The 12,318-nt window shown below is 40.3% G+C and overlaps 1 protein-coding gene across 1 annotated transcript in view; it reads left to right on the top strand.

The window, feature by feature from the left end:
- The window catches only part of LOC139760192 (potassium channel subfamily K member 1-like), a 598,280-nt gene that overhangs the window by 114,599 nt on the left and 471,363 nt on the right, over positions 1-12,318 (top strand). The window lies entirely within an intron of this gene.

Raw genomic sequence — 12,318 nt, forward strand, 5'->3', positions numbered from 1 at the left:
CCACCAATGTTGGTTGCCAAGTTTGAGGCAGCAGCTGGTCACATCTATCAGTGTTGGTTGCCAAGATTGAGGCAGCAGCTGGTCCCATCCACCAGTGTTGGTAGCCAAGATCCAGGCAGCAGCTGCTCACAGGCACCAGTGTTGGTAGTTATGGTCCAGGCAGCAGCTGGTCACATTCACCAGTGTTGGTAACCAGGATCGGGACAGCAGCTGGTCACATGCACCATTGTTGGTTGCCAAGATCCAGGCAACACATACACCAGTGTTGTTAGCCAACATCCGACAGCAGCTGATCACATGCACCAGTGTTGGTAGCCTAGATCCAAGCAGCAGCTGGTCTCATCCACCAATGTTGGTAGCCAAGATTCAGGCAGCAGCTGGTCACACGCACCAGTGTTGGTAACCAAGATCCAGGCAGCAGCTGGTCACATCCACCAGTGTTGGTAGCCAAGATCCAGGCAGCAGCTGGTCCCATCCACTAGTGTTGATAGCCAAGATCCAGGCAGCAGCTGGTCACGTGCTCCAATGTTGGTAGCCAAGATCCAGGTAGCAGCTGGCTTCATCCACCAGTCTTGGTAGCCAAGATTCAGGCAGCAGCTGGTCTCATCCACCAGTGTTGGTACCCAAGATCCAGGCAGCAGCTGGTCTCATCCACCAGTGTTGGTAGCCAAGATCCAGGCAGCAGCTATACACATTCACCAGTGATGGTAGCGAAGATCCAGGCAGCAGCTGTTCACATGCACCAGTGTTGTTAGCCACGATCCACGCAACAGCTGGTCATATGCACCAGTGTTAGTAGCCAAGATCCAGGCAGCAGCTGGTCATATCCACCAATATTGGTAGCCAAGATCCAGGCAGCAGCTGGTCACATCCACCAGTGTTGGTAGCCAAGATGGAGACAACAGCTAGTCAAATACACCAGTGTTGGTAGCCAAAATCCAGGAAGCAGCTGGTCACATTCATCAGTTTTGGTATCCAAGATCCAGTCAGCAGCTGGTCTCATCCACCAGTGTTGGTAGCTAAGATCCAGGCATCAGCTGGTCACATTCACCTGTGTTGGTATCCAAGATCCAGGCAGCAGCTGGTCACATTCACCAGTGTTAGTAGCCACGATACAGACAGCAGCTGGTCACATTCACCAGTGTTGGTAGCCAAGATCCAGGCAACAGCTGGTTACATGCACCAGTGTTGGTAGCCAAGATGCAGGCAACAGCTGGTCACATGCACCGAATGTTGGTAGCCAAGATCCAGGCAGCAGCTGGTGTGCCTCACCATACGTACCGATCTATCGGTCAGACGGGTACCAGCTGCTGACCTGTACACAGCTGGAGCCGTTCTTTCAGAACTGTGTTGTAGCTAGTCCTCCCACCTGCGTTGTTGCTACCCGGGCTTTGTTGTGAACATTAGTTTTTACAGTCATTGTTCATCAGTAACTTTCTGTGAGGTTGTGTTGTGGTTATTGTTCATCAGTAACTTTCTGTAAGGTTGTGTTGTGGTTATTGTTCATCAGTAACTTTCTGTGAGGTTGTGTTGTGGTTATTGTTCATCAGTAACTTTCTGTAAGGTTGTGTTGTGGTTATTGTTCATCAATAACTTTCTGTAAAGTTGTGTTGTGGTTATTGTTCAGTAATAACTTTCTGTAAGGTTGTGTTGTGGTTATTATTCATCAATAACTTTCTGTGAGGTTGTGTTGTGGTTATTGTTCATCAATATATTTCTGTAAGGTTGTGTTGTGGTTATTGTTCATCAATAACTTTCTGTGAGGTTGTGTTGTGGTTATTGTTCATCAATAACTTTCTGTGAGGTTGTGTTGTGGTTATTGTTGATCAATAACTTTCTGTAAGGTTGTGTTGTGGTTATTGTTCATCAATAACTTTCTGTAAGGTTGTGTTGTGGTTATTGTTCATCAATACTTTCTGTGAGGTTATGTTGTAGTTGTTGTTCATTGATAACTTTCTGTAAGGTTGTGTTGTGGTTATTATTCATCAATAACTTTCTGTAAGGTTGTGTTGTGGTTATTGTTCATCAATAACTTTCTGTGAGGTTGTGTTGTGGTTATTGTTGATCAATAACTTTCTGTGAGGTTGTGTTGTGGTTATTGTTGATCAATAACTTTCTGTAAGGTTGTGTTGTTATTATTCATCAATAACTTTCGGTAAGTTGTGTTGTGGTTATTGTTGATCAATAACTTTCTGTGAGGTTGTGTTGTGGTTATTGTTGATCAATAACTTTCTGTAAGGTTGTGTTGTTATTATTCATCAATAACTTTCTGTAAGTTGTGTTGTGGTTATTGTTCATCAATAACTTTCTGTGAAGTTGTGTTGTGGTTATTGTTGATCAATAACTTTCTGTAAGGTTGTGTTGTTGTTATCATTCATCAATAACTTTCTGTAAGGTTGTGTTGTGGTTATTGTTGATCAATAACTTTCTGTGAGGTTGTGTTGTGGTTATTGTTGATCAATAAATTTCTGTGAGGTTGTGTTGTGGTTATTGTTCATCAATAACTCTGTGAGGTTGTGTTGTGGTTATTGTTGATCAATAACTTTCTGTGAGGTTGTGTTGTGGTTATTGTTGATCAGTAACTTTCTGTAAGGTTGTGTTGTGGTTATTGTTCATTGATAACTTTCTGTAAGGTTGTGTTGTGGTTATTGTTCATCAATAACTTTCTGTAAGGTTGTGTTGTGGTTATTGTTCATTGATAACTTTCTGTGAGGTTGTGTTGTGGTTATTGTTGATCAATAACTTTCTGTAAGGTTGTGTTGTGGTTATTATTCATTGATAACTTTCTGTGAGGTTGTGTTGTGGTTATTGTTGATCAATAACTTTCTGTGAGGTTGTGTTGTGGTTATTGTTCATTAATAACTTTCTGTAAGGTTGTGTTGTGGTTATTGTTCATTGATAACTTTCTGTAAGGTTGTGTTGTGGTTATTGTTCATCAATAACTTTCTGTAAGGTTCTGTTGTGGTTATTGTTCATCAATAACTTTCTGTAAGGTTCTGTTGTGGTTATTGTTCATCAATAACTTTCTGTGAGGTTGTGTTGTGGTTATTGTTGATCAATAACTTTCTGTAAGGTTGTGTTGTGGTTATTGTTGATCAATAACTTTCTGTAAGGTTGTGTTGTGGTTATTGTTCATTGATAACTTTCTGTGAGGTTGTGTTGTGGTTATTGTTCATTAATAACTTTCTGTAAGGTTGTGTTGTGGTTATTGTTCATTAGTAACTTTCTGTGAGGTTGTGTTGTGGTTATTGTTCATCAATAACTTTCTGTGAGGTTGTGTTGTGGTTATTGTTAATTAATAACACTCTGTAAGGTTGTGTTGTGGTTATTGTTCATCAATAACTTTCTGTGAGGTTGTGTTGTGGTTATTGTTGATCAATAACTTTCTGTGAGGTTGTGTTGTGGTTATTGTTCATTGATAACTTTCTGTAAGGTTGTGTTGTGGTTATTGTTGATCAATAACTTTCTGTGAGGTTGTGTTGTGGTTATTGTTCATCAATAACTTTCTGTGAGGTTGTGTTGTGGTTATTGTTGATCAATAACTTTCTGTAAGGTTGTGTTGTGGTTATTGTTCATTGATAACTTTCTGTGAGGTTGTGTTGTTGTTATTATTCATCAATAACTTTCTGTGAGGTTGTGTTGTTGTCATTGTTCATAGATAACTTTTCTGTAAGGTTGTGTTGTGGTTATTGTTCAATAACTTTCTGTGAGGTTGTGTCGTGGTTATTGTTCATTGATAACTTTCTATGAGGTTGTGTTGTGGTTATTGTTCATGAATATCTTTCTGTAAGGTTGTATTGTGGTTATTGTTCATTAATAACACTCTGTAAGGTTGTGTTGTGGTTATTGTTCATCAATAACTTTCTGTAGAGGTTGTGTTGTGGTTATTGTTCATTGAATATCTTTCTGTAAGGTTGTATTGTGGTTATTGTTCATTAATAACACTCTGTAAGGTTGTGTTGTGGTTATTGTTCATCAATAACTTTCTGTAAGGTTGTGTTGTGGTTATCGTTCATCAATAACTTTCTGTAAGGTTGTGTTGTGGTTATTGTTCATCATAACTATCTGTAAGGTTGTGTTGTGGTTATTGTTCATCAATAACTTTCTGTAAGGTTGTGTTGTGGTTATTGTTCATCAATAACTTTCTGTGAGGTTGTGTTGTGTTATTGTTCATCGTAACTTTCTGTAAGGTTGTGTTGTGGTTATTGTTCATTGATAACTTTCTGTGAGGTTGTGTTGTGGTTATTGTTCATCAATAACTTTCTGTAAGGTTGTGTTGTGGTTATTGTTCATCAATAACTTTCTGTGAGGTTGTGTTGTGGTTATTGTTCATCAATAACTTTCTGTAAGGTTGTGTTGTGGTTATTGTTCATCAGTAACTTTCTGTGAGGTTGTGTTGTGGTTATTGTTCATCAATAACTTTCTGTGAGGTTGTGTTGTGGTTATTGTTCATCAATAACTTTCTGTGAGGTTGTGTTGTGGTTATTGTTCATCAATAACTTTCTGTGAGGTTGTGTTGTGGTTATTGTTCATTGATAACTTTCTGTAAGGTTTTGTTGTGGTTATTGTTCATCAATAACTTTCTGTGAGGTTGTGTTGTGGTTATTGTTCATCAATAACTTTCTGTGAGGTTGTGTTGTGGTTATTGTTCATCAATAACTTTCTGTGAGGTTGTGTTGTGGTTATTGTTCATCAATAACTTTCTGTGAGGTTGTGTTGTGGTTATTGTTCATCAATAACTTTCTGTGAGGTTGTGTTGTGGTTATTGTTCATCAATAACTTTCTGTGAGGTTGTGTTGTGGTTATTGTTCATCAATAACTTTCTGTAAGGTTGTGTTGTGGTTATTGTTCATTGATAACTTTCTGTAAGGTTGTGTTGTGGTTATTGTTCATCAATAACTTTCTGTAAGGTTGTGTTGTGGTTATTGTTCATTGATAACTTTCTGTGAGGTTGTGTTGTGGTTATTGTTGATCAATAACTTTCTGTAAGGTTGTGTTGTGGTTATTGTTCATTGATAACTTTCTGTGAGGTTGTGTTGTGGTTATTGTTCATCAATAACTTTCTGTGAGGTTGTGTTGTGGTTATTGTTCATCAATAACTTTCTGTGAGGTTGTGTTGTGGTTATTGTTCATCAATAACTTTCTGTGAGGTTGTGTTGTGGTTATTGTTCATCAATAACTTTCTGTAAGGTTGTGTTGTGGTTATTGTTCATCAATAACTTTCTGTGAGGTTGTGTTGTGGTTATTGTTCATCAATAACTTTCTGTGAGGTTGTGTTGTGGTTATTGTTCATCAATAACTTTCTGTGAGGTTGTGTTGTGGTTATTGTTCATTGATAACTTTCTGTAAGGTTTTGTTGTGGTTATTGTTCATTGATAACATTCTGTAAGGTTGTGTTGTGGTTATTGTTCATTGATAACTTTCTGTGAGGTTGTGTTGTGGTTATTGTTCATAAATAACTTTTTGTGAGGTTGTGTTGTTGTTATTGTTCATTGATAACATTCTGTAAGGTTGTGTTGTGGTTATTGTTCATTGATAACATTCTGTAAGGTTGTGTTGTGGTTATTGTTCATTAATAACTCTCTGTGAGGTTGTGTTGTGGTTATTTTTCATTGATAACATTCTGTAAGGTTTTGTTGTGGTTATTGTTCATTAATAACTTTGTGTGAGGTTGTGTTGTGGTTATTGTTCATTGATAACATTCTGTAAGGTTGTGTTGTGGTTATTGTTCATTAATAACTTTCTGTGAGGTTGTGTTGTGGTTATTGTTCATTAATAACTTTCTGTGAGGTTGTGTTGTGGTTATTGTTCATTGATAACATTCTGTAAGGTTGTGTTTTGGTTATTGTTCATTGATAACTTTCTGTAAGGTTGTGTTGTGGTTATTGTTCATAAATAACTTTTTGTAAGGTTGTGTTGTGGTTATTGTTCATTGATAACATTCTGTAAGGTTGTGTTGTGGTTATTCTTCATTGATAACTTTTTGTAAGGTTGTGTTGTGGTTATTGTTCATCAATAACTTTCTGTGAGGTTGTGTTGTGGTTATTGTTCATTGATAACTTTCTGTGAGGTTGTGTTGTGGTTATTGTTCATCAATAACTTTCTGTGAGGTTGTGTTGTGGTTATTGTTCATCAATAACTTTCTGTGAGGTTGTGTTGTGGTTATTGTTCATCAATAACTTTCTGTGAGGTTGTGTTGTGGTTATTGTTCATCAATAACTTTCTGTGAGGTTGTGTTGTGGTTATTGTTCATCAATAACTTTCTGTGAGGTTGTGTTGTGGTTATTGTTGATCAGTAACTTTCTGTAATGTTGTGTTGTGGTTATTGTTCATTGATAACTTTCTGCGAGGTTGTGTTGTGGTTATTGTTCATTGATAACTTTTTGTAAGGTTGTGTTGTGGTTATTGTTCATTGATACCTTTCTGTGAGGTTGTGTTGTGGTTATTGTTCAACAATAACTTTCTGTGAGGTTGTGTTGTGGTTATTGTTCAACAATAACTTTCTGTGAGGTTGTGTTGTGGTTATTGTTCATTGATAACTTTCTGTGAGGTTGTGTTGTGGTTATTGTTCATTGATAACTTTCTGTGAGGTTGTGTTGTGGTTATTGTTCATTGATAACTTTCTGTGAGGTTGTGTTGTGGTTATTGTTCATTGATAACTTTCTGTGAGGTTGTGTTGTGGTTATTGTTCATTGATAACTTTCTGTGAGGTTGTGTTGTGGTTATTGTTCATTGATAACTTTCTGTGAGGTTGTGTTGTGGTTATTGTTCATTGATAACTTTCTGTGAGGTCATGTTGTGGTTATTGTTCATCAATAACTTTCTGTGAGGTTCTTGTGTGCAGAATAGGTCTTTCATTGACGTGTGTCCACAGGAGAACTAACCCTGGCCTTTGTGTGGCCGGCTCCGACCTGAAACCCTTTCTGTCCAAAACAATTGCCTGATCTTTTTGGGGGATAGCTAGTTTATTTTTTCCATTATCTGGGGTAGTTAGCCACCCCAGATTTTGGGGCTAAGGCCCTATAAGATGGAGGCAGGTAAGCCATGCACTGCCCCCGTAGTGGTGAGGGATCGTCTATACAATGTAGCAATGCTGATTTTGTTTTGGGTGCATCATGTGACCGGGTCAACGACTCTTGCCTCCCTTAATCCCTTCCTAATCAGGAAGGTCATTGATGGTTGGTCTGGCTCTGTTGAAACACTCACCAAACTGCTGACTGGCGATTGGTTGATGAAAGTCAAGTCGACGAATCAGGGGAGTCATCTACAGCACTGATGTCATGGCTATGTCAGAGGACGAGATTGTGAAGGAACTAGCAAACGTTATGTCTGTCAGGTTCATGGCTAAACTCATCACTGGTGAACGCCGTAGAACTCCTTGATTAATTGAACCTTGGGAAAATCTTGGCTACCAGATAGTAATGGTGACATGCCAGGGCAAGTTCGTGCCTCCGTTACAAATTCTTTGTGTTGCTTTAAATGCCAAGAATTTGCTCACGTCTTAAAGTGTTACAATGTTTGTGTTGAATGCGGGAGGGTTGTGTGTTACAGAGGGTCATACCGCTAATGATTGTACGGCTAATAACATGTTGTGTGTCAACTGGGTTGGCAACTATCCCAGCTGGGACCGGGCCTGTCCCAGGTTTCAGTTTGAGAAGGAAATGTGTCCGGTCAAGACACACAACAACATCTCATATGGCGAGGCTAGGAGGAGGGTTGAGGACCCTCGCAAGACGCCTAAACCTGATGACTCCAACGCCTCGCCTCTGAAATGTAAGCTGGTTATGTGAACAATGTGGAGGCAGGCAGTCTCCTTGTGAGCCTCAGTTCCTGCTCCATTTAACCTTACACCTACACCTACACCTACAACCTCAGTCCCTCCTAGAGAACAGAAAGAGAACAAAACTAATGTGTCTTTAAACCTGACACAACTTGAACAAACTACGTGGCTCGTCATTGTTCCGATACCTCCAACAAGGTGGTTCACAGGTCCACTTCGTTGGAGGACATAGACTTGATGGATGCCAGACAATCCACTTCCAGGGACCGATCATGTTCTCCTGGGGACTCGACCAAGTCCCGACATAAACGGGCTAAGAAAACTGGTCGGTTAAATAACTCTTAAACTAACACGTTCAACATCATCCAGTGGAATTGTAGAGGCCTTAGGCATAAGCAAGCACAACTACAACTGTTGCTTGTACTGTATAGGCCAGTCGTGATATGTTTACAAGAGACACTTCTAAACAGCACCGTCGAAAACTGTTCCGTTGTAGACAGCTATCACTGATATAGAAGAGACGAGAATCGTGGGATAGCTATCACTGATATAGAAGAGACGAGAATCATGAGATAGCTAGCTATGTACACGAGTGACTTTAAATTCTAGTGTGGACGTTGTCGCATGTAGAGTATAATTTGTTAAGACATACCTGGCCATCTGCTCAATATATCGCTCCGGTGCACTTGATAATGATGAGTTAAATTTGCTGGTTAATCCTCACCATAAAGTAGTTTTAAGAGAGTTCAATGTTCCTCATGATCAGGTGAAGTAGCCGGGCAGACGCCACTGGGGAACAAATGGTTAGTTTTATGATCACTGCCAACCTCGCTCTTGTGAACGATGGTTGTGGAACTCGTGTAGATGACCGAACTGGTAATATCTCAGCAATTGATTCATCCTTGTCATCGCCGCCGGATATACTTAACAACATCATCACTTGGGGTATTATTGACGACTTCTTCCCTGGAAAGTGACCATTTCCTTATCTGTCTTTCTTATTCATGCGACATTATTACCAACCCGTCGTCTCGTCTCCGCCTAACTATAAGAAAGCAGACTGGGTGTCATGCACAAAGCAACCCATCCTGGATATATCCGGTGGTGGTAACATTGATGCAGAAGGTTTATTCAATAATCAACAATGAGCTTTCCGTCGTCACAAAGGCACATTGCATCCTTTAATACACCTGAAACATTCCATCTTAGAGTCATTTAGTAAAGTGCGGTTTTTGGTTGCTGTAGTTTTAGATTTAGAAAAAGACATTCGACATGACAACGTGAAACGGAACTTTATGCAAATTTATGCATTTGGTTTAAAACATTATTTAGCGATATTTATAAAAAAAATTTGGATATTAGAACCTTTGTTGTGAAACTTACAGAACTTAATGTCACTTTTGTCTAAGAGAATGGGATGCCGCAAGGCAGCGTTCTAAGCCCAACATTATTTAGTATTATGATTAATGATATTGTGTCTCCAGCTTCCGTCCCGCGACATCTTAAGTACTCGCTTTATGCTGATGATTGTGCACTACGGCTCATCCTCGCCTAATGTGTGTGCACAGTTCTCGTCTGAGCGGGTTCAACCTGCGCTGGAGTCCGTTCATCGTTGGCCGCTACACTGGCCATTTACCTTCTCACACAACTAAAGTATCGCGGTTGCCTTCACCCGAAAAATTAATATCTCGAATTTGCTTTTAACGTTAGACAACAACCCGATCCCATTCCGATATACAGTAAACTTCTTTGGCTTAGATTTTGATAAAAACTTAACTGAAAGTCATGTTGATTATGTAGAGATAAATTGCAGTAGAATATTAAATATTCTTAGAAGTCTCTCGGGTTCCTTCTAGGAAGCCGACAGAAAATCTTTATTACTGGTATATAAGTCCTTGATTAGATCGAAGCTAGACTATGGCTCGCAGGTGTATGCTTCGGCGAGCGAGCACACCCTGAGGAGGTTGGGTGTGTTACAGAATGAATGCCTCTACGAATGTGTCATGGAGTCCTAACCTGTACCAGAGTTCCACAATTGAGGCCCATGTACCTCCTCTCCGACTAAGACGTGGCAAAGTGGTATTCTGATGACCAGGAGGAACAATACAACTGTCTGTCGCCTCATTCTGGAATGTTCACAACTCGTCAACAGAGGCGTCAGGACCCTGGCTGTCAGAATACACTTCCTCAGTGAGAACTCCGGTATTAAAGTCATCAATGAACTGGACTCGCTGGTCAAAAACTCATTACATCCCTGGGAGGGTTCAAAGATCAACATCAAGACGAGCTGGTTACCAACCAAAATAGCACATACATCGGAGAGCGAGGTACACCAGCATCAAGACGAGCTGGTTACCAACCAAAATAGCACATACATCGGAGGCGAGGTACCACCTAGCATCAAGACGAGCTGGTTACCAACCAAAATAGCACTATACATCCGGAGAGCGGAGTTACACCAGCATCAAGACCGAGCTGGTTACCAACCAAATAGCACATACATCGTGAGGGCGAGGTACACCCAGCATCAAGACGAGCTGGTTACCAACCAAAATAGCACATACATCGGAGGGCGAGGTACACCAGCATCAAGACGAGCTGGTTACCAACCAAAATAGCACATACATCGGAGGGCGAGGTACACCAGCATCAAGACGAGCTGGTTACCAACCAAAATAGCACATACATCGGAGGGCGAGGTACACCAGCACCAAGACGAGCTGGTTACCAACCAAAATAGCACATACATCGGAGGGCGAGGTACACCAGCGTTTTCGTCAGGTCATCATTGATCACTTATCGTATGTTCACTTCTACACAGATGGCTCCAAGACGGATGAGTGTGTGGGTGCAAGTGTGTGGTCGATGGAGTGTGCACTCAGTAATAGCTTGCCGAACCATACATCTGTATTTTGTGCTGAGTTGTTTGCCATTGATCGAGCCATAGACTATATGATTAATTCAAATCACAGTAAAGCAATAATTTTTACTGATTCTCTTTCTGCTCTTAAAGCAATAGGCTCTGAATATACAGAGTCCTGTGAATCACAAAGCAATATTATTAATAAACTAAATTCATGTACTGAATATATCATCTTGATCTGGGTGCTTGGCTGGTCATTGCAATATATACGACAATGAGCAGGCAGACAGCTTGGCTAAGTCGACCTCAGAACTCGAGGAGGTGGTTCCGATCCCTCGGGAGCTGGGGTCCTGCCTTTCCTTGGGAAGAGATCAATCCATCTTCTGTGGCAGAGGCAGTGGACCAACCTGACCATCAACAAGGAAGTGACCGACTGGTCAACCTCATACCGCAAGAAGAGAAGAGGTCGTGGTGTCCAGCCTCAGGATGAACATTCATCAGCCACTTGAAGCCAAATATCAACAACAGCTTTCCACCAACATGTCAACAATGCCATACGATGCCATAGCTTCAATCAAAACAGGAAAAATGTAATAGATTATTACAAGAGGAAAAATATCTGTTGATAAACTCTGGAACAACTTGAGCACTCTAGACATATTGATGGTCTTCCTCAGAGAAACAAAATTACTCAAGATGATGGAGGAAGATGGCTCGTGGGTTGTTGTTCTCTGTGGCTTTCGTGGGCGACTCCTCCTCTTACTTGGGCTGTGGTCGCATGGCGGGGGTTCACACACTAGACGGTCGACCGGCCTTGAGAGTCGGTAGTTATCCTCCGGGTCAGCTGCGCCCTAGGGTTGAGCTGGCGGACCTACGAGACATGTATGTACCATGTATGTATGTATGTATGTATCATGTATGTATGTATGTATCATGTATGTATGTATGTATCATGTATGTATGTATGTATCATGTATGTATGTATGTATCATGTATGTACATGAGTGGTGGTGCAGGACTATCTGGAGTGTGTCTTATCTTCTCGTATTCTTGGGTAAACAGTAACTGTGTTGTTGTGCGCCACGTTGGCACAATACTCACAATATCTTTTCTTTCCATTACTTATTTTTGATTATAATTTATCTTTATTATGATATCAGAATGATACAGTTTCTATTTTTCTATTTTCCTTTTTACAATAGGTATTTAGGGATGATTTCAATCACATATTAAATAGGGTTGCAGGCCTTCCTCATAGGTCGATGGCCGGAAAACATAACAGACAACAACAACAACAACAACAACAACAACAAGGACCATCTTTATCGGTAGAGTGAAGGATATTGGTAATGCTGATTCTTCCTTCTACTTGCATTACCGTCTTGACAACACTGTACCAAACTTCTTTACTCCAGTCAACAAGTTTACAAGTTTACAAGTTTACAAGTTTACAAGTTTACAACTGTGTTTACTCATCCCTGTGGTGTATACTCTCTCAGTTAACCTCCAGTAACGTGTACATATAACCTCTTCACTCATCACTCCCACTAACCTAACCTAACCTAACTTAGCCTAACCTAACTTAACCTAACCTAACCTAACCTAACCTAACCTAACCTAACTTAGCCTAACCTAACTTAACCTAACCTAACCTAACCTAACCTAACCTAACCTA

This window comes from Panulirus ornatus, chromosome 35 (genome assembly GCF_036320965.1).
Source record: "Panulirus ornatus isolate Po-2019 chromosome 35, ASM3632096v1, whole genome shotgun sequence".
NCBI classification, from domain to species: domain Eukaryota; kingdom Metazoa; phylum Arthropoda; class Malacostraca; order Decapoda; family Palinuridae; genus Panulirus; species Panulirus ornatus.